Here is a 23,898-nt window from a genome sequence, read left to right as displayed (position 1 = left end):
CTAGAATATGAACACGAGTATTTTAAAATTGGTACTGGCACCTAAAATGACCTTCTTCATTCCGTTTCAGACACCGAGGTACTCATATTAACACGGTCTATTATTTTGACATCAATGCCACTTTTTTTGCCTTGTCAGTCTGTCTCTCTCAGAGTCGAAGAATAGAGGTAGAGAAATACACAGAAAACACCACCTCCCTCCCTCCACCCCTCCCAACCTCCCTTCCTCTCGCTCTATCGCCCTATCTCTCTCATTCAATCGTTCCAGCCTAGCGGGTGGTGAGGGAGGGAAGCAGTGCAGTGGAGTGAGAGGGAGAGACTAGGCAGGTGTTAGGCTCATACTGTGTGAGAGAGTGAACAAGAGAGAGAGAGGGAACCAGGGAGTGAGAGAGATAGAGAGAGAAAAACAGTGAGGAAATGGTAAAAAGGCTAAAGCGCTAACTGTATAGATAGAAGGCTGGAGGCAGACGACACATAGTGGTGGTAGAGAGAGAGAGAGTGTTGTAAGACTAAGAATTTCAAGAGAAGCAGACACAGACTCCCAGAGAGAAAGAAAGAGACGTAAACATCATGCTAAGGAGGAAGAGGAGTGTGTCCTTCGGAGGGTTTGGATGGTAAGTGTGTGGTGTATGTGTGACAGAGATAAAGTGTGTGTTGTGTATGCGACTTTGCATATGGCTCAGTTTGATGTGGCGTGTTTATGTGATTGTGATTGTAAATAGTTTGTTGTTTTGTATGGGGGTGTGTTAGCTATGTTATGACAGTTGATTGTCTATGGCAGGGATCCTTGCTAGTTTGTAGTTAGACTAGTTTGTGACTGCTAAACCGGGTAAGTGGTAAGACAGAGACCAGTAGTAGCAGAGTAACGGGATGATAACTATTTCTATCCCTCTATGATACAGCCAGGGTATTTGTTTATCCCCTTAACATCCCCTTTCTTTGTCTTCTTGTAGGTATGAGACAGCATATTTCTCTCCTCTTTTTCTCTCTCTCTCTGAGTGATACAGAGCTCTGTACCTCACTGAATCTCAGCTCGGCATATGGCCTATCAAATCTAACCTGTGCCCAGAATACACAAGAGGCCTGTGTGTGTCTGTGCGTCTGTCCGTGTGTGTGTCTGTGTCTGTGCGTGCGCACGTGTGTGTGGTTAGAGAAGTTGCAAGACTTACACAAGCCTCTTTTCAACCATTCACTTTCATACTCAATTTTCCTCTCTCCATTTCTCGAGCTCTCCATCTCCCTCCCTTTCCCTCTCTTTCTCRAGCCCTCCATCTCTCTCTCGATCAAGCTCTCTTTCTCCATCTCCATCCATCTCTCTGAGTGTGTGTGAGAGGTAATAGTGAGGCAGTGACAAATAATGCAGGAAATGCTTTTTGGGGAAGGAGGGAAGAGTGGATATTAGCATTACTATTCCCTCCCTTCTCTCATCTGTTTCTCTCCTTTCCTTTCTTCCTCTCTTTCACCTTCATTCTCTTCCTTTCTCCACCCCTTTATCAGCTATTCAGCATGCTTTGTTTCACTGTGTGCTAAGTCAGTTGAGGTGTGTGTGTTGTGTGGCCCTGATTTAGCGTATGGGTGGAGCTGTAGTGTGTGTGTGTGTGTGTGTGTGTGTGTGTGTGTGTGTGTTGTGTGTGTGTGGTGTGGTGTGTGTGTGTGTGTGGTGTGTGTGGTGTGTGTGTTGTGTGTGTGTGTGTGTGTGTGTGTTGGTAGCAGCACTACATGTTTTATTTATGACCAGTGAGGAGCAGAAGTTTCAGACTCATCATATGAAGCTTTTAACGTTTCCTGCTCCCTCTACTACTCTCCTCCTGCACCTTCTCTCCTTTTCTCTCCTATCTCTGTATCCCTCTTCTCTCCCCCTCTGCTACTCTCCTCCTACACCCTCTCTCCTTTTCTCTCCCCCTTCTCCTATCTCCCTCTTCTCTTCCCATCTGCTACTCTCCCCACCTCTCTCTTCTTCCATCTCCCTCCCTTACTCCTTACACAGTGACACAGCAGGGTTAATGGTTACTGTGAGTCTGAGTTAGTTTGAAAATGCAAACGGAAAATAGAACATTGACAGACAGATTGACTTCTCATGATGGAAAAACGTGTTCACAAAAGATTACCTGTGTGTGTGTGCGCATTTGTGTGTGCGTTTGTGTGTGTATGTGTGATTGTTTACCAACAAAAAACTTTGGGATGGAAAATATGCAATGGCATGCACTAGTCACTGGGTTACTGATCATTGTCTTGAAAACTGTGTGTGTGTGTGTGCGRGCGTATGTGTGCGTGTGTGTGGTTTAAGGCAGTACTGGGAGGGGTTCCAGCACAGGAAGGGTGTGTTATAGTGTGATCTAGTCTCCCACAGAGAGAGAGAGAAAGAGAGAAAGAGAGTGTGTGTTTGTGTGTGTGTGTCACAACAGCAGAGCTATGTGATGACAGCTTGTCAGCCATTAGTGTGTAATTCAGTGTAGTAAAGACACTTCCTAAGGCGCTAACATACATATATATGACATACAAAACACTCACACACTGAGATAGAGAGAGGGAGAACAGGAAGAGAAGGAGAGAAAGAAGGTATGAAGGAAGAGATAATTAACAGCATGCCTTTTATGCCATGGTGATTAAATGAAATGTTGTTTGTCTGTGTGTGTATGTGTGTGTGTGTGTGTGAGTCAGAATGCGTGCGTGTGTGTGTGTCCGTGTGCAAGCGTTCATACTTGCACGTGTGTGTGTGTATGTCTGTGTGTGTGTGTATGTCCACGTGTGTCTGTGTATGTATGTCCGTGTGAGGGACATCTCTGGAGCCAGGCTGTGGAGGAAGGAAGTGCTTCACCAGTGAGCGTGAATGGGGTCGTGTGCCCCTGTTGTCATAGCTACATGACAAGTTAACTGAACATGTTTTCTCTATCCCTCTCTCTCTCCCTTCTATCTCTCTCTTCAGGATTGATAAGAGTACTGTCAGTGCACTCAGAGCACGGTGAGTAGTACGCACGTTCAAAAAGTATACACAAAAATTGTTCATAAAATTGGGTTTGCTGGACGGAAGGGCATTCACGTCCACATGAATGCTTGTAAGTGAATGCATGTGTGTGTGTGTGTGTGTGAGAGAGAGAGAGAGAGAGAGAGAGAGAGAGGGAGAGAGAGAGAGAGAGAGAGCACCATTGGGTAGGTACCCTCTCTGTGTGGTACAGTACTGAGGGCTGTAGTAACCAGTAGTGGTATTTTTTATATGGAAGCCATTTTTTATATGACATCTGACCACTTAACCCCCTAAGGTGGACGTACACCCTTCAGTGGAAATCTAATTAGCGTAATTAAAAAATCCCCATTAAAATGGGTCAGTTTAAGCTAGAGATATCTGTTTCTTTTTGCATTGATGTGTCTCAATCCACCGCATCCGCCTATGTCGCACTTCCGCATCGGCGGTGAAAGGTGACAGAGCTAGAGCGGTGTTTYTCAGACCATTAAACATCCCGAAAATCGGCCTTCTCACAAAATCGTAAGTAGCGTCCAAACTATTATGAACCATTTGTGTAAAGATATGACTCTCACGAACACGATGGCGTTCTTTGTTTGCTCTATGAACCCCACAAACTCTCTTGGTACTCGTCTGAAGTCGCCACAGCCGATCTGCCAACTTCTGTTTGTAGCGTCTTAACAGTTTGGGCTACACACTGATATGACCCCTACCCCTCTGTGCAAAGGTGAGACTCACAGCCATTCCGTTCTGTGGCTTTGTCAGTCACACAACCTCACACACACAGTCTTACAGATAATAGAGTTATACAGTGATTTTTTTRCTTCTTTTGGCTGCATTTGCTGTTTGTTGTGGTTGTGTTTCAATTTATTTAGTACCCAATAGAAATGAATGGTAAATAATGTATTGTGTCATTTTGGAGTCASTTTTACTGTAAATAAGAATACGTTTCTAAACACTTCTACATTCATGTGGATGCTACCATGATTACGGAGGATCCTGAATGAATCGTGAATAATAATGAGTGAGAAAATTACAGACGCACATCATACCCTCCCCAAAATGCTAATCTCTCCTGTTATTGTAATGGTGAGAGATTAGCATGACTTGGGGGTATGATAGAAAATGCTAACCTCCCCTGTTATTGTAATGGTGAGATGTCAGCATGTCTTGGGGGTGTGATATAAAATGCTAATCTCCCCTGTTATTGTAATGGTGAGAGGTTAGCATGTCTTTGGGGTATAATATTTGTGCGTCTCTAACGTTTGTCGCTGAAACACAACCAAAGCAAGCAACAAATGTGTAGAGTCACAAGCTTGATGTAGTCATTGCATGCTATGAATATGGGACCAAATACCTAATGTTTGACTACTTTATTACACATATGATTAAATTTGTCCCGATACTTTTGGTCCCCTAAAATGGYGGGACTATGAACAAAACATGCTGTAATTTCTAAATGGTTCACCCGATGAAAATACCTTCAAATTAAAGCTGACACTCTAAACTCACAGGCATTGTTTGATTTGAAATCCTTTTTTATTTTTATACATTTTTCACAGTCCCAATAATTATGGAGGGCACTGTATGTTATATAGTTAGCAGCAGCAGTAATGTATAATAATCTGCTTGATTTATCCATGGATTTACCGTTGGGTATTATTGATCAAATCAAATGTATTTATTAAGCCCTTCTTACATCAGTTGATATCTCAAAGTGCTCGGCTGGGTACAGAAACCCAGCCGAAAACCCCAAACAGCAAGCAATGCAGGTGTAGAAGCACAGTGGCTAGGAAAAACTCCCTAGAAAGGCCAAACCTAGGAAGAAACCTAGAGAGGAACCAGGCTATGAGGTGTGGCCAGTCCTCTTCTGGCTGTGCCAGGCGGAGATTATAACAGAACATGGCCAAGATGTTCAAATGTTCATAGATGACCAGCAGGGTCAAATAATAATAATCACAGTGGATGTCGAGGGTGCAACAGGTCAGCACCTCAGGAGTAAATGTCAGTTGGCTTTTCATAGCCGATCCTTCAGAGTATCTCTACCGCTCCTGCTGTCTCTAGAGAGTTGAAAACAGCAGGTCTGGGACAGGTAGCACGTCCGGAATGATATGATAGCATAAAGAACTCATTAAGTCAGCAGCAGCAGTAATCTCTAAGATTTACCCCTGGATTTTACATTGGGTATTAGCGTCGTATAGGAATTATATTATGTAGGCTATGATTATATGCCTGTTATGTTACATAATATTAGTGCCATCCTAATCAAAAGGTATCATAGAAATTATATAATGTATTACATTTGATATGACATGAGTGTAAAGATGTATGATATGAAATGAATTAGTGCTAACCTAATTATGTTAGGGGCAATCTGTGGGACTTCCATCTGAAAATTAACATTTCATTAAACAAGTGTTGTTTGGGGTGTTTGTGTGTTAGTAGATAGGAAGTGTAACTATAGATTTGTTTTAGTGTCGCCTCAGTGGTGGCAGCAAGGTGTGTGAATTCCACCTGTCTGTGTTCTTACCTGCTGATAACCTGGGTGTGTGTGAGAGATCTGTGTATGTGTGATCACTCCTCTGTGATCTGAGTTTGTGTATGTGTGTGTGCGCACATCTGTCTCTCCATCTGTTTCAGTTCATATAAATTACGTTTTTAATGGAATTTCTCTTGTAGTGCAGTTCAGTTCCGGACTTGATGGCTATACTGAGATGGAGTTAACCCCATCTCTGGTGTGTGAATGTCTGTATATTATGTTTAGATGAGCATGATGAATTGAGATAGTGAGACTGGAGAGGGTGTGCCAAGTCAGGTTAGCATCATGTAGGCTACATGTGCATATTCCTGTAGGCTCATGGGTATGTGCGTGCGTGCGTGTATGCCTGTGGTATGTTGTATTTGTATTCTGCAGGAGTCTAGAGTACGTTCATATGACTATGTATGCTTAGTCGGTTTGTGTATAACTTATTAAAGTTGGTTTTAAACTGTGTATGTTTTATGAATGAGTACTCAATGTCCATGTAACGTTCTAAACAGCACACAATCATCTTCCCTGTCATTCCTTTATTTAGAGCTTGACTCATTAATTCACACACTCTCACTCTCTCCCTCCCTCCCTTGCGCTCTCTCTCTCTCTCTGTGTGTGTGTGTGTGTGTGTGTGTTTGTGGTGTGTGGTGTGTGTGTGTGTGTGTGTGTGTGTGTTGTGTGTTGTGTGTGTGTTTTGGTGTGTGTGTGTGTGTGTGTGTGTGTGTTTGTGTGTGTGTGTGTTGTGTTGTGTGTTGTGTGTGTGTGTGTTGTGTGTGTGTGTGAAGAAAAGATTCTGATAGGTACTCATGCTCAAGATTAAGTAGCACGCTGACTATTTTTACTGTTTTGAATGTTGAGTGTTTTTGATGTTAAATGCGTTTGTTTGAGTTTTTTGATGTGTTTGCGTGTTTTTGTTGATGTTTTGAGTGTGTATTTTATTATGTTTGAGTGTTTGTGATGTGTTTGATGGTTTTTGATGTGTTTGAATGTTTTTTATGTGTTGGAGTGTGTTTGATGGGTTTGAGTGTTGGTTTGATGTGTTTGAGTGAGTGTTTTTGATGTGTTTGAGTGTTTGATTTGTTTCAGTGTTTTTTGGTGTGTATGAGTTTTTGTTGTGTTTGATGTGTTTGAGTGAGTGTTTTTTGATGTGTTTGAGTGTTTTGATTTGTTTTCAGTGTTTTTGGTGTGTATGAGTTTTTTGTTTTGTGTTTGATGTGTTTGATGTTTTTTTCTGTGTTTGATGTGTTTTGAGTTTTGTTTGATGTATTTGAGTGAGTGTTTTTTGATGTGTTGGACTGTGTATGATGTGTTTGAGTGTATGTTTCTGATGTGTTTTTTGATGTGTTTTGAGGTGTTTGTTTTTGATGTGCGTTTTTTGATGTGTTTTCGATGTGTTTGTGTTTTTTTGTTTTTGTTGTTTAAGTGAGTGTGTTTGATGTGTTTGGAGTTTTGTTGATGGGTTTGAGTTTGTGTTTTTTGATGTGGTTTGGTTTGTTTGTGTTTGTTGATTATGTTTGAATGAGTGTTTTGATGTGTTTGAGTGTTTTCTTTTTATGTGTTGGACTGTGTATGACGTGTTGAGTGTTTTTATGGTTTTAAGTTTGTGTGTTTTTTGATGTGTTTGAGTGTGGATTGTTGATAAGTTTGAGTGTACGTTTTAGTTTGTCTGATGTGCTGACTGTGTTTGAGTGTGTTTTTGTTTGTGTTTGAGTGTTTGTTCTTGATGCGTTTTCGATGTTGTGTGTGTGTGTGGTTGATATGGTGAGGTGTTTTGATGTGTTTGAGTGTGTGTTTGAGTGTTGGGAGAGTTTTTTAGTGTTTGAGTGTTTGTGTTTTATGGTTTGAGTGGTGTGTGTTTTTATTTTGTTTGAGTGATTGTTTTTTGATGTGTTTGCGTGTTTTGTGATGTGTTTGAGTGTGTATTTTTTTTTTAATATGTTTGAGTGTTGTTGATGTGGTTTGATGGTTTTTGATGTGTTTGAATGTTTTTTATGTGTTGGTAGTGTTGTTTGATGTGTTGTAGTGTGTGTTTGATGTGTTTGAGTGATGTGTTTTGATGTGTTTGAGTGTTTTGATTTTGTTTCAGTGTTTTTGTTGTGTATGAGTTTTTGTGTGTTTGTATGTGTTTTGAGTGAGTGTTTTTTGATGTGTTTGAGTGTTTTGATTGTTCAGTGTTTTGGTGTGTATGAGTTTTTGTTGTGTTTTGATGTGTTTGATGTTTTTTCTTGTGTTGATGTGTTGGACTGTGTTTTGATGTTTTGAGTGTATGTTTCTGATGTGTTTTTGATGTGTTTGAGTGTTTGTTTTTATTGCGTTTTTGATGTGTTTTCGATGTGTTTGTGTTTTTTTTATGTGTTTAAGTGAGTGTGTTTGATGTGTTGGAGTTTTGTTGATGGGTTTGAGTTTGTTGTTTTGATGTGTTTGGTGTGTTTGTGTTTGTTCGATATGGTTTGAATGAGTGTTTTTGATGTGTTTGAGTGTTTCTTTTTTATGTGTTGGACTGTGTATGACGGTTTTGAGTGTTTTTATGGTTTTTTGTTTTTTGTGTTGAGTGTTTTATGAGTTATGATGTGTTTTTTATATGTTTTGAGTGAGTGTTTTTGATGTGTTTGAGTGTGTCTTTTGATGTGTTTGAGTGTGTCTTTTTGATGTGTTTGAGTGTGTGTTTTTGATGTGTTTGAGTGTGTCTTTTTTATGTGTTGGACTGTGTATGATGTTGTTTCAGTGTTTTTGACATGTTTGAGTGTATGTTTTTGTTGTGTTTGAGTGTTTTTATGTGTTTTTTGTGTTTGAGTTTTTTATGAGTATGATGTGTTTTTAATTTGTTTGAGTGTGTGTTTTTGATGTGTTGAGTGTGTGTTTTGTTGTGTTTGCGTGTTTGTTTTTGATGTGTTTTTGAAGTGTGTTTGTGTGTGTCTTTTTGATGTGTATGAGTGGTCTTTTTGATGTGTTTGAATGTGTGTTTTTGATGTGTTTTGAGTGTTTGATGTGTTGGGAGGGTTTTTGATGTGTTGGATTGTGTTTAATGTGTTTGAATGTTATTTATGTTTTATAATTTGTTTTTTTGATGGTTTTGAGTGTGGATTTGTTGATAAGTTTGAGTGTACGTTTTAGTTTTGTCTGATGTGTTTGACTGTGTTTGAGTGTGTTTTTGTTGTGTTTGAGTGTTTGTTCTTGATGCGTTTTCGTTTGTTTTTTTTTTAGATTTATGTGTGTTTGTGTTTGATGATGTTTTGAGTGTGTGTTTTTTTGCATGTAGTGTAGTGATGTGTTTGATTTGTTGGAGAGTTTTTTATGTGTTTGAGTGTGTGTTTTTTATGGTTTTGAGTGTGTGTTTTTATTTTGTTTGAGTGATTGTTTTTGATGTGTTTGAGTGTTTGTTTTGATGCAACTTTGAGGTTTAAGTGTTTTTGATGTGTTTGTTTGATGTGTTTGAGTGAGTGTTTTAGATGTGTTTGAGTGTGTTTGAGTGTTTTTGATGTGTTTTATTGTTCGTTTTTGATGTGTTTGATGTGTTGGAGAGTTTTTGATGTGTTGGAGTGTTTTTGATGTGTTTGAGTGAGTGTTTTTGTTTTGTTTGAGTGAGTGAGTGAGTGAGTGTTTTTGATGTGTTTGAGTGTGTGTGTCTTTGAGTGTGTTTTATGTTTTTGATGTGTTTGAGTGTGTTTTTATGTGTTTGAGTGAGTGTTTCTGATGTGTTTTTGATGTGTTTGAGTGTGTGTTTTTGATGTGTTTGAGTGTGTGTTTTGATGTGTTTGAGTGTGTGTTTTTGATGTGTTTTTGATGTGTTTGAGTGTTTGTTTTTGATGTGTTTTTGATGTGTTTGTGTTTGTTTGATGTGTTTGAGTGTGTGTTTTTGATGTTTTTGAGTGTTTGATGTGTTGGAGAGTTTTTAATGTGTTTGAGTGAGTGTTTTTGATGTGTTTGAGTATGTGTTTTTGATGTGTTTTTGATGTGTTTGTGTTTGTTTGATGTGTTTGAGTAAGTGTTTTTGAGTTTATGTGTTTTTGATGTGTTTGAGTGTATGTTTTTGATGTGTTTGAGTTTGTTTGATGTGTTTGAGTGAGTGTTTTTAATGTGTTTGAGTTTTTCAAGGGGTGCAAGTCTGTTGCATTGTTTTAGTTTTAGATTGTGATGGACACTTTTTAGTCCAAGTCTGCTACCAATACCAGCCTTGTTTAGGGCTAGGCTATAGTTTAAAGTAAAAGCTTTGATGCCATGCTTCTAGCCAGGTTCTTTCCAGGATGCAGAGTCAAATGGAGAATGCATGGCCTGGTTACGTCATACTAATAGCAAAGTGGTCTACAGCTAGGGTGGATCCCAGAGCCCTAGTCAAATATAGTGAATAGGGTGCTATTTGGGATGAAGCCCTGGACTGTACAGTTTAATAATTCACTATTATGTAATCATCTAATGGCTCCTACAGTAAGTCATGAATATAATATTGTTACATTCTGGCTCTGGCACTTAGGGTGCTCTAAGCAAAATGTAATTTTGTGTGTGCGTATGAGCGTGTGTGTGCCTGCGCGCACATTTTTGCTTGTGTTTGTGTGTCTGATTGGTCGAAGACAGACACTCTGCTCAGTGTACATTCAGAGGCATTTGAAAATCAAGAAGTGTTTGTAAAAACCATGACCAGGTGTCCGGTTCCGGTGGCATGCATTGAAACGGATGGCTTTTCCTTTGCAAAATAACTATGAATTGACTGACTTATTTTCAAATAATTGTCAACATATAACATCGCATTAAGGTGTGGTATGTTTACTATATTATAATGAACGATAGCAGGTCTACTTAGTTCCAGTAGCTGAAAACATGGCGACTCTCAACAACTGACAATGGAAAGAGTTTGCCACTACTGACGAGACATTGTTAATGAGGAAATTACCTCTGCCCTTGACTTGCAATTTAAATGTAAGCCGATAAATTAATATCTTGCACTGCTCACTTCTAAAGTGGATACCTACACTACTCAACTAAAGTGAAAAGTTTGGAGACAGAGGTCAATGTGACAGAAGGGCGTCTACATGACCTGGAAACAAACTAAGCTAGAAAGGGAAATCAATTCCTGAAAAAGAAAACATAAAATCATTCCTGTAAATTAAAAGTGCAGGTCGCAGGACAAGCCGGCAACTCATCTTCCTTCATGAGCAATCCTTTCTATGAACTGTTTGGGCAGGAGAATCTAGGTCCCATGACGTTGATAAACATTGCACATCGTACTGGTTCTCTCCGGAATGGATCTTGTTGTATGAGAGTACGAATGCACAGTTTTAAAGTCAAATGGCAAATTGCTCGCCTCGCAGTGGAATCGGGGGATCTGACCTATGTGGAGAAGAGGATGAGCATCTAACCAGATCTGAGTCCTGAAACAGAGGGTGACCTACAATATGTGGTTTAATATACAGTACCACTCAGAAGTTTGGACACACCTACTCATTCAAGGATTTTTCTCTATTTGTACTATTCTCTACATTGTAGAATAATAGCAAAGACATCAAAACTGTGAAATAACACATATGGTATCAGGTAGTGACCAAAAAAAGTGTTTAAGGATTGGTGGGTCCCCCGCGAGACGTTTGAGCTAACGTAGGCTAATGCAATTAGCATGAGGTTGTAAGTAACAAGAACATTTCCCAGGACATAGACATATCTGATATTGGCAGAAAGCTTAAATTCTTGTTAAACTAACTGAACTGTCCAATTTACAGTAGCTATTACAGTGAAATAATACCAGGCTATTGTTTGAAGAGAGTGCACGGTTATGAACTTGAAAATCTATTAATAAACCAATTAGGAACATTTGGGCAGTCTTGATACAACATTTTGAACAGAAATACAATGGTTCATTGGATCAGTCTAAAACTTTGCACATACACTGTTGCCATCTAGTGGCCAAAATCTAAATTAGGCCTGGGCTGGAATAATACATTATGGCCTTTCTCTTGCATTTCATAGATGATAGTACACATTTTTACCAGATCTAATGTATTGTATTCTCCTACATTCATTTCACATTTCCAAAAACTTCAAAGTGTTTCTTTTCAAATGGTGTCATGAATATGCATATCCTTGCTTCAGGTCCTGAGCTACAGGCAGTTAGATTTGGGTATGTCATTTTAGGCAAAAATTGAAAAAAAGGGTCCGATCCTTTAAAAAAATCAAAATATATTTTAGATTCTTCAAAGTAGCCACCCTTTGTCTTGATGACAGCTTTGCACCCTTTTGGCAAATAGCCATTTGATAAGGTATTCAGAAGTCTTATTCTCTGGGATATGTGGGACGGTAGCGTCCCACCTCGCCAACAGCCAGTGAAATTGCAGGGCGCCAAATTCAAAACAACAGAAATTCCATAATGTTAATTCCTCAAACATGCAAGTATTTTACACCATTTTAAAGATAAACTTCTTGTAAATCCAGCCACAGTGTCCGATTTCAAATAGGCTTTACGGCGAAAGCACACCAAACGATTATGTTAGGTCAGCACCTAGTCACAGAAAACCATAAAGACATTTTCCAGCCAAGGAGATCTCTAACAAAAGTCAGAAATAGAGATTAATTGATTCACTAACCTTTGATGATCTTCAGCAGATGGCACTCCCAAGACTCCATGTTACACAATAAATGTGTGTTTTGTTCGATAAAGTTAATATTTATGTCCAAAAACCTCATTTGAAATTGGTGTTTTATGTTCAGAAATGCATTGTCTCAAACAAACATCCGGTGAAAGTGCAGAGAGCCACATCAAATTACAGAAATACTCATAATAAACATTGATAATAGATACAAGTGTTATGCATGGAAATATAGATAAACTTCTCCTTAATGCAACAGCTGAGATTTCAAAAAGGCTTTACGGCGAAAGCACACCTTGCGATTATGTTAGGTCACCGCCTAGCCACAGAAAAACATACAGCCATTTTCCAAAGAAAGAGAGGTGTCACAAAAATAAGAAATAGCATTATAAATATTCACTTACCTTTGATGATCTTCATCAGAATGGACACCCAGGAATCCCAGTTCCACAATAAATGTTTGTTTTGTTCGATGAAGTCCATAATTTATGTCCAAATAACTCCTTTTGTTCGCGCGTTTAGTTCACAAATCCAAACTCACGAGGCGCGGGCAAGTCCAGGCGAAAGTTCAGACGAAAAGTTATATTACAGTTCGTAGAAACATGTCAAACGATGTATAGAATCAATCTTTAGGATGTTTTTATCATAAATCTTCAATAATGTTTCAACCGGACAATTCCTTTAACTTTAGAAATGCAATGGAACGCAGCTAACTCTCACAGGCGCACGCGAGACTAAGCTCATGTCCTTCTGCCAGACCCCTTAGTCAAACAGCTCTCATTCTCTCCCACTTCACAGTAGAAGCCTCAAACAAGGTTCTAAAGACTGTTGGAATCTAGTGGAATATGACCCCATAGACACTATATATTCGATAGGCAATGACTTGAAAAACTACAAACCTCAGATTTCCCACATCCCGATTGGATTTTTTCTCAGGTTTTTGCCTGCCATACGAGTTCTGTTATACTCACAGACATCATTCAAACAGTTTTAGAAACTTCAGAGTGTTTTCCATCAAAATCTACTAATAATATGGATATATCCTAGCCTCTGGGCCTGAGTAGCAGGCAGTTTACTCTGGGCACCTTATTATCCAAGCTACTCAATACTGCCCCCCAGTCCCAAAGAAGCTAAGGAGCCTTTTGGACCTAGACGGGGCACTCTGGTCCCGCTTGCCATGCAGTAGCAGAGAGAACAGTCTATGACTAGGGTGGCTGGAGTCTTTGGCAATTTTTAGGGCCTTCCTCTGACTGCCTGATATAGAGGTCCTGGATGGCAGGAAGCTTGGCCCCAGTGATGTACTGGGCCGTACGCGCTACATTCTGTAGCGCCTTGCGGTCGGAGGCCGAGCAGTTACCATACCAGGCGGTGGTGCAACCAGTCAGGATGCTCTCGATTGTGCAGCTGTATAACTTTTTGAGGACATGAAGACCCATGCCAAATATTTTCAGTCTCCTGAGGGGAATAGGTGTTGTCGTGCACTCTTCACGACTGTCTTGGTGTGTTTGGACCATGATAGTTTGTTGATGATGTAGACACCAAGGAAAGAACCTCTCAACCTGCTCCACTACAGCCCTGTCGATGAGAATGGGGGCATGCTCGGCCCTCCTTTTCCTGTAGTCCACGATCATCTCCTTTGTCTATATCATGTTGAAGGACAGGTTGTTGTCCTGGCACCACAATACCAGGTCTGACCTCCTCCCTATAGACATTTTTTGGAGTCTTTTAATGCTAAAATCAGTTCTTTAACATCCATTTTCAAATGTTCCGAGCTAGCCCTCCTGATGTCGTTTGACCCCACGTGGACTACAACAGTGTCAGCTCCCAGCATCTGTGGTAGAACAGTCGGAAGCAGCCTTGTTATGTCCTGTACTCGTGCTCCTGGATAGCACAGGGTTTTTGCCTTGGGGACCGAGACGTTTCTCACCGTAGAGCTGCCTATGATGACAGCTGGTGATGTTGAATGGGCCAGTCTCTCAGGCAGCCTCACGGTCTGGTGAGGCTGGGAGCTCCGAGGATCTGAACCCGAGGTAGAAGCCACCGGAGAGGGAGACAGAACCGAGGACGAAGACGCAGGTACCTTCGGATCCGATCTTGATTGGGAAGCCACCAATGACGAAGGCGCCGGAACCTCTGGATCCAGGGCGGCAAAGCTGTTTCTGGTCTGTGTCAGTTCCGGGCTCAACATCTCCATGGAGACCACCGTTGCCAGAGGACGCCCTCTTCGACTTCCACGGCGAGTGGCGTACCTCCAAGGCTGGTTGGTTGGGTCGAGAATAGCTCCGTTATACAGGAGAATGCGGAGACCACGTCAGGGATGGAACCCTGCCTAGCACATGCCAGTCGGCTGTGGAGATCCGATACGGCGGCGAAACTTCCACCAGACCAGAGGTGGAAGAAAAAAACTGTGACCGTACAGTATCTTGCTAGCCTCAAAGCTATTATTAGTCAAATGTTTTAGGCTGTTGCCCAATGCAACACCAAGCACCAAACCCACTTTCTCTCCTCTTGATCTCTAGATTATACACTCTCAATGCCTGGTGAACCAGGTGGGATGTACTGTATATTGTTTAATACAATTACCATGTGACATGGTTATTATGTCATATTATCTGTCGTAATGGCTCTGGAGGGGATGGCTGCCGTTTTACGGGCTCCCAACCAACTGTGTTATTTTGTTTGTTTTTTCGCATTGTTTGTTACTCATTTTGTACATAATGTTGCTGCTACCGTCTCTTATGATTTAAAAAGAGGTTCTGCAAATTAGAACAGCGATTACTCACCTCGAACTGGACGAAGATTTTTTCTTTAATAAGTCCGACACGAAGGCTGTACTGCTTTGTCAAGATAAGGCCCTAATGCCCGTCATCAGCATGAAGAAAAGACAGAGGAAAAGGGGGAGGAGGGCGGGGTGCCTTGTAAGAATTCGCAGACGAGTAGGTAAACCACCACTTCCCTCAGTATTATTGGCCAACATACAATCATTGGAAAACAAACTGGACGATCTACGATTAAGACTATCCTTCCAACGGGGCATTAACATCTATAATATCTTATGTTTCACCAAGACGTGGCTTCTCAGTACATCGGCAGGACAGAGCAGCTACGTCTGGTAAGACGAGGGGTGGGGGTGTGTGTCTATTTGTCAATGACTGCTAGTGCGCGATGTCTAATATTAAAAAAGTCACAAGGTATTGCTCGCCTGAGGTAGAATACCTCATGATAAACTGCAGACCACACTATCTACCAAAAGTTCTCATCTGTATTATTCGTAGCCATCTATTTACCACCATAAATGGATGCTGGCACTAAGACCGCCCTCAACGAGCTGTATTCCGCCATAAGCAAACAAGAAAATGCGCTCCCAGTGGCCGGGGACTTTAATGCAGGCAAACTTAAATCCGTTTTACCTTATTTCTACCAGCATGTAACATGCAACCAGAAGAAAAAAAACTCTAGACCACCTTTACTCCACACACAGAGACGCATACAAAGCTCTCCCTCGCCCACCATTTGGGAAATCGGACCATATTTCTATCCTCCCGATTCCTGCTAACAAGCAAAATCTAAAGATGAAAGTACCGGTGATTCGGTCAATAAAAAAGTGGTCAGATGAAGCAGATGCTAAGCTACAGGACTGTTTTGCTAGCACAGACTGGAATATGTTCCAAGGATTCTTCCAATGGCATTGAGGAGCACACCACATCAGTCACTGGCTTCATCAATAGATATTGTGCACCAGCTGTTGTTTACAAATATACCTTGACCGCCACCCCTCGTCTTACCAGAAGCTGCTGTTCTATCCTGCCTATAGAACAGTGTATAACCCGCCAGCTGTATGTTATTCATGTCGTCGTTCAGCCATGAAACATAAGATATTGCAGTTTTTAATGTCCCGTTGGTAGTATATACGTGCTTTTAGTTCGTCCAATTCATTATCCAGCGATTGTACGTTGGCCAATAATACGGATAGTAAAGGCAGATTAGCCACTCGTCGCCTGATCCTCACAAGGCACCCCGATCTCCTTCCGCGAAACCTCCGTCTCTTTCTCCTGCGACTGATGGGGATGAGGGCCTGTTTGGGTGTCTGGAGTAAATCCCTCTCGTCCGACTCATTAAAGAAAAACTCTTTGTCCAATTCAAGGGGAGAACATGCTGTTCCGATGTCCAGAAGCACTTTTCGGTCAATAAGAGACAAAATAAGTTACAAACAATGCGAAAAAACAAACAAAATAGCACGGTTGGTGAAGAGCCAATAAAACGGCAGCCATCCTCTCCGGCACCATTAGCATGATTAGCAGTCTGATCCTCGCTTTGAGGAAAGCAACAGCATGAGAGCACCAGCTGTTCTGGACAACTCTACTCAAAGCATGCACAGGGCGGCAGGTAGCCTAGTTGTTAGAGAGTTGGGCCAGTATCCAAAAGGTTGCTAGATTGAATCCCCGAGCTGACAAGGTAAAAAGCTGTCGTTCTGCCCATGAACAAGGCAGTTAACCCACTGTTCCTAGGCCGTCAATGAAAATAAGAATTTGTTCTTAACTCACTTGCCTAGTTATATATAGGTTAAATTAAAAAATAGAAATGCGCGAACCAACTGATAAGTGTCTTCACAAACATTTTCAACCTCTCCCTGACCGAGTCTGTAATACCTACACTACCGTTCAAAAGTTTGGGGTCACATAGAAATGTCCTTATTTTTAAAAAGAAAAGCACATTTTTGTACATTAAAATAACATTAAATTGATCCGAAATGCAGTGTAGACATTGTTAATGTTGTCAATGACTATTGTAGCTGGAAACGGCAAATTTTTAGTGGAATATCACTCCTGTGTTCCAATGGCACGTTGTGTTAGCTAATCCAAGTTTAGCATTTTAAAAGTCTAATGGATCATTAGAAAACCCTTTTGCAATGATGTTAGCACAGCTGAAAACTGTCATTCTGATTAAAAAAGCAATAAAACTGGCCTTCTTTAAACTAGTTGAGTATCTGGAGCATCAGCATTTGTGGCTACGATTACAGGCTCAAAATGGCCAGAAACAAAGCACTTTCTTCTGAAACTCGTCAGTCTATTCTTGTTCTGAGAAATTAAGCCTATTCCATGTGAGAAATTGCCAAGAAAATGAAGATCTCGTACAACGCTGTGTACTACTCCATTCACAGAACAGCGCAAACTGGCTCTAAACAGAATAGAAAGAGGAGTGGTTGGGTTCATCCCAGTTCGTCTCTCTGTGAATAACATGCGTAGGCTGTTTCATGTCATACCCAAGGCTCAATCTCTTAATACTCAAGTTATAGCAGCGTCCTTGGATGCCGAGAAGGCCTTTAACTGGATAGAATGACCATACCTGTTTCATACACTCACCAAGTTTGGCTTTGGTCCCATGTTCATTAGCTGGGCCAGGGCCTGATACAGTGCCCCCGTCTCATCCGTCAAAACGAATGGAATAGTGTCTGACTCATTTTGTCTCCATGAGGTGTGAGACAGGGTTGTCCCACTAGTCCACTCATATTTATTTTAGCCTTAGAACCCCTGGCGTGTGCGATACGCACAGAAGAGACCATCTCAGGTTTGCACATTTATGAACATGAGTTCAAATTGAATCTATACGCTGACGACATCCTACTCACCCTTAGTAACCCTGCCATCTCCCTACCAGCAGTCTTAAAGCTGGTTGACACCTTTGGCTCCCTCTCAGGAGACAAGATCAACTGGAGTAAGAGTGACAATATCCCTCTCAACCGACACACATTTCAGGCTTACTTAGTGGGTTCCCCATTTGTTTGGAAGACTAGGTGCGTGATGTATCTAGGAATTAATATAGTATCCCCCATAACCAAGATATTGAGCCTAAATGGAACTAGAGTTGTCCAGGTCATCGGGGATGATATTAAGAGATTGACAACTCTCCCTGTCATGTTGTATACTGATTGGAGACAGGCGCAGGAATACGAATTAGGGTTTTTTGTTATCACGAGACCCGTAATAATGATACACGGGACGAGACCCGTAATAACAAGTGCACACTAACAAGGTATGTAAACCGTAATACAATGTACAGCAAACGTAGCACGAAAGCCGATACCACAGAGCACAGGTACTCACAAGACCAACGGACATGGAACATTAATCGACAAGGACAATGGGGATCAGAGGGCACAATTATACACATACTAATCAGGGGGAATAGGAACCAGGTGTGCGTAATGAGACAAGACAGTCCGGGGTTGGTGGTAATGATCCAGTTCAGTGACTCCTAGAAGGCCGGTGACGTAGACCTCCGGAGCAGTACTGGCGGAATCCGTAACACCCTATCTTTATGGGGTAGAGCTGAAATTTTGAAGATGAATGTATTACCTAAGCTAGCCTATGTCATCTCTTCATCCTTCTCCAGTTCCCACAGTCATGGTTTAAGGAGGTACAAACTCTCTCCTCGCAGTTCTTATGGAACAATCAGAAACCCAGGATAGGGTGTAGGAAACTGACCGTACCTAGATTCAAAGGTGGGCTGGGTGCACCAGATGTATTCTTCTGTTATTGCCATATAATTCAAGATATCGCCTTACAAATAAGAATATGATATGCAGCCAGGAGTGGTTAGAGGAGAGGATAATGTAACAACACAGGTCTGTTTCCCTGGCATCAATGTTGTACTGCCCCAAACCCCCTACTGCCCTTGACAGTGGAATTATCAGGTTCTCATGTAGCATTGTTAAGATGCTGCACAGAAGGTTGGGTGTAAAAGGTCTGTCTCTTCCATCCTGTCCCATCTGGAATAACTCCCTGTTTACAGCTGGGGGAAACGCTTTGAATAATTGGGGTGGGGTTTGGGCCTGTTTGCCCGCTCACGGCCTGGGCGCATATGTGACTTCCATGTTGAGGCCCGCTTTGCGGGGGTGGGGTGCATGGGGTGGGCAAGAGGGGCATAGGTCTGATCTGAGGGGACCCAAATGGGGTGTGGGCATGGTGGGCCAGAAAAACATTTGGTTTTGAGGCACAGTCACGGGAAATACTTGCGGGTACCCGCTGTATGGTAGCAGGGTGGAAGTCTTTTCGTTGTAGCAGGGTGGAGATAACCACTTGTGCATTGAGGAAAAAGCTTTTTCAATCTCTCCATTCAGTGCTGTGGCGACCCTTTCCTGCTGTGTTCTCAGGTCGTTTGTGCCTGTGTGTATTATTATGTGGCTAGGTGAACCTAGTCGGTCCTCAGACAGAAGGTCTAGGGCGCGCTGGGTGTTTGGACACCAGAGTTTAGACACACTGTGTTTGGGAAAAAGTAGTTTTTCTTGTATATATTTCCCATTTGAGTCCATAAGGAGTACAATCAGTGTCTTGTGTATGTCCTCAGTGGGTGTGGGGGGGTTGTCAGGAGGGCTATCAAGGTGGCTGACGGGGGGTGCTCAGAGGGGGTGAGATCCCCTTGGCTTGGGGTTCTTCACTTGTCTGTTCTGCTGTGATGTCGAGGCTATGGTCAGGGTCTGGTGTGGACTGTTCTGCTGTGGTGTTGAGACTTTTGTCGGGAGCTGAGGTGGGCTGTTCTGCTGGCTTCTCTGTGGGGGTGGCCACCTCTCTAGTGGGTTGTTCTCTGTCACACACCATCCCCCTCATCCTCTCCTCCAGCAATCTGATCCTCTCCTCTAGTGCTCTGTTCTTCTCCTGCTCTTGCTTTATATATGTTGTCTCAGCACAGTCCAGAGTGCAGATACGTTTCTCTCCACCTCCAGCTCTCCGGGTCTGGTTAAGGGGGTGTTGTTCTGCTGGACTGTTGTCTGGGTCTGTGCTGACTGGAGTGTAATCACCTGCTGTTCCAGCTCCACCTGCCTTACCTCCAGTTGGGTAAATTCATCCTTCATTTCAATGAGGGGGTAGTACTCTGTGCTGGGAGGTTGACTTTCCACTTGGGGTTGCTCATCTGTGGGGTTATATAATGAAGAGGTCTGGTCTGACCTGATCGGGATGGGAGTATCTTTCTGAAGGGAGAGCTTCTCCTGCTGGGCTAATTCTTTGATTAGGTGAAAGTCCAGCTGAAGCTGTTTGGGGTTGCCCTGTACCAATACTGTTCCAGACTTATGGAGATGTATATTAGCTGACTCAGAGTCCTCGTTGTCTAGTATCCTGAGTTTCCACCCCTCGTTAACACCCCCCCCCCCCCCCCCTCTTTACAGAGGGGTAGTGTGCTAATATAGCACTGTACCATGCCAGGGGATGGTTTGTGTGGAAGATGAGGTTGCTGATGTTCCCATTTGTATAATAGCCAGCAAAAAGTGTCTCAGGATTTTCCATAAGGAGCTTCATTTTGTGATCTTTTCTTGCCTTATCATTCTTTACATACACAGGGTACTGTATTTTAATTACTTCTGAACAGCGGGAGGCAGCTTCTAATCCCTCTCCATTTGGTTGGAGTAGACTGTGACTCTCCTGCCATTGTTGGGCTAAAGGGCTTTGACACCTCTCATTTAACACGTCAGTGCTAACGGAAGTTGTATCAAGCTTGGCAGCCTTAATTTAGCATTCAGTCCTTATAAAGTAATGTCACAAATTTTTCTTCTTGGCTTTTGGAAATAAAATATAGCTTCAGACTAAACATTACTCACTCAATTCCAGGTTGGATGGTGTTTCCGTATCTGTTTCTGAACTGATAGTACAGTAGAACAAAAAGAGTCCTGCAGTAATGCTCCTCCCTGAAGTGATGTTATTGTCTCAGTGTAGAACAATAGTTCTTATGCCCTTCATCTATTTACCAAGCGACAGCCAGTCTACATTTGGAACATGCATTTTGCCTGTTGTCAAGTTTCTCCACAGATATTGTCCTGCTTTTATGAAAATCCGACATAATATGTGTAGAATGGGTATTTCTATCCTAGTATTAACGATAGCAGAACAGCGTAAATAGAAAATAAAATTAGGGAATATAATGAAATACAGTTGTAGTTTTTGCAAAGTTGAATGTAAGTCATGACATCCATTTTGAACGAATAAAACAACTGAAATAGAATATTAAGGGATACAGTGTAAAACAGTACAATAGAACAGTATATGATAGATCAGACTGAATTGGATACGAAAAGAAGAGTGTGGACTCAACCTTGGCCCACCTCTCTCTCTCTGACATAAATGCTGTCCTTTGTCGTTCTAGTGTTTCACATCAACCCACAGTCTCAGCCTCCTGGCACAGAGGGAGAGAGGAAGGGGGAGAGACACGCTGGAGAAAGAGAGGGGCAATGACTGCGATGGGAAATAGTAAGAGAGTGGGTGGTAGAGAGAGGGAGATTGAGAGAGAGAGGTTGTCCTGTTAAATGTTTCAGCAGGTTGTGTAACTCAGTGGATCAGTGGTTGAAAACAACAAAGAGCATTTCCAGATCTATGGTTAAACGCGAAAAACACTGCGGACATGACTGTAGTATACTGTAGTATTTGCAGTTTACTATAGTTTAAATGCTGTAGTAAGAAAAATAACTGTGGTGTATATACTATAGTAATTATTGTAGTGTTTTTGCGGACTGTAGTATTTACTGTTTTATTCTTGCAGACATTACTGTAGTATTTACTATAGTGTTTTTGTTTTATTATCTTTGACATAGTAGTGGGTGCTTAGTCCTTGAGGAAACCTACTGGACAAAATACTCAGAGCAAATTTATACCTGTAGGTAGGTAGGACTGTGGTCTGAATGGATAGTTCAGTGCTTCTGCTCTTTTCTATAACCTGTAGGGAACACAATATATGATCTATACTTGGCATGTAGGTTTCTCACTTATGGGTGGCACAAATTGGGATACGGGAGATGGGAATAGGCAGGTTATATTTCAAGTTAAATACTGTAGTATATACTATAGTAATTACTTTAGTTTTTTTGCATACATTACTGTAGTTATTACTATAGTATTCTACAGTATACGACAACATCTACTAGTAGGTTCTACACACGATCAAGGTATACTACTGTGTATAGTATATTCTACAGTATACTACAGTTTACTACATAATTCTATAGTAAGTACTGTAGTATTCTATAGTAAACTGTGTTTTTTCATGTGAGTAGCATAGACTGAATAAAACTAATGGTCTGTAGCTACCTGTTAACTTAAAGCATGAGAACCACCATGTTAAACAAACCTGGGGTGTATTCATTAGTCACACACTGTAGCAAAATGTTTGTTGCAAAACGTTTTGCAACAAAATACTAGAGTTTCTATTTAAAAGATTATGTTAGTTCCCTCCCTGTTTTGTTCCATTTGCAACTGTTTGCTTTTGGTTCCTATTGAATACACCCCGTTGTCTAGTTTCTGAACGAATTCCAATCGACTTTCACCTAGAAAGTACCATGATGGTCTTAGACAAAATCATAATATCAAGTGTTAGCACTTCCCTGCAATATTCAGGCAATAGTAGCACATCAAACTTCAAAAGTAGTTTGAATACCATTGTTAGGGCACTCATGCTGCCAAACATACCCTAGTAAAACTGACTATCCTACCGATCCTTGACTTCAGCGATGTCATTTACAAAATAGCCTCCAACACTCTACTCAGCAAATTGGATGCAGTCTATCACAGTGCCATCCGTTTTGTCACCAAAGCCCCATATACTACCCACCACTGAGCTGTATGCTCTCATTGGCTGGCCCTCGCTTCATATCCGTCGCCAAACCCACTGGATCCAGGTCATCTATAAGTCGTTGCTAGGTAAAGCCCCGCCTTATCTCAGCTCACTGGTCACCATAGCAGCACCCACCTGCAGCATGCGCTCCAGCAGGTATATTTCACTGGTCACCCCCAAAGCCAATTCCTCCTCCGGCCGCCTTTCCTTCCAGTTCTCTGCATCCAATGACTGGAACGAACTGCAAAATTCACTGAAGCTGGAGACATATCTCCCTCACTAGCTTTAAATACCAGCTGTCAGAGCAGCTCACAGATCACTGCACCTGTACATAGCCAATCTGTAAATAGCCCAGCCAACTACCTCATCACCATATTGTTATTTATTTTATTTATTTTGCTCCTTTGCACCCCAGTATCGCAACTTGCACACTCATCTTCTGCACATCTATCACCCCAGTGTTTAATTTGCCATACTGTAATAATTTCGCCACCATGGCCTATTTATTGCCTCACCCCCCTTATCCTACCTCATTTGCACACACTGTATATAGACTTTCTCTATAGTATTATTGACTGTATGTTTGTTTATTCCATGTGTAACTCTGTGCTGTTGTTTGTGTCGCACTGCGTTGCAGTTGTAAATGAGAACTTGTTTTCAACTAGCCTACCTGGTTAAATACAGGTGAAATAAAAATAAATAAAAACAGGGTAGTTACAGCCTCTAGTTACAGTCTGTTAGAGACCCTAGTTGGTTCCCGAGTTGCGCAGCGGTCTAAGGCACTGCATCTCAGTGCTTGAGGTGTCAATCTAGACACCCTGGTTCGAATCCAGGCTGCATCACAACCAGCCATGATTGGGAGTCCCATAGGGTGGCGCACAATTGACACATCATTGTTCGTTTTTGGCCAGTGTACGCCGTAATTGTAGATAAGAATTTGTTCTTAACTGACTTGCCAAGTTAAATAAAGGTAAAATAAAAATCAATTAAAAAAATGTAAAGTTACAGCCCTTGAATGAGCTATAAATGGCTTAGTAAAAAGCGTTAGAGAGATAAAGAGAGAGAGCGAGTAAGCTGTGGCAAATTTGCATTGTATATTGAGTTAATCTGGACACTTTTGTTTACAGAAGCAGTTGACTACTAGACACACATATACAATCTCTCTCTCACACACACACACACACACACACACACACACACACACACACACGTTTACAACACGTACACACACACACA

At 41.6% G+C, this 23,898-nt stretch overlaps 1 pseudogene; it reads left to right on the top strand.

The window, feature by feature from the left end:
* The first annotated feature begins 276 nt into the window (after nucleotides 1–276).
* LOC111950078 (rap1 GTPase-activating protein 2-like) overlaps nucleotides 277–23,898 on the top strand; it is a 73,182-nt pseudogene continuing 49,560 nt past the window's right edge.

Source organism: Salvelinus sp. IW2-2015, linkage group LG23, assembly GCF_002910315.2.
Source record: "Salvelinus sp. IW2-2015 linkage group LG23, ASM291031v2, whole genome shotgun sequence".
In the NCBI taxonomy this organism is placed as follows: Eukaryota; Metazoa; Chordata; class Actinopteri; order Salmoniformes; family Salmonidae; genus Salvelinus; species Salvelinus sp. IW2-2015.
The sequence above is the reverse complement of the archived record's forward strand: the minus strand, read 5'-3'. Positions and strand labels throughout refer to the sequence as shown.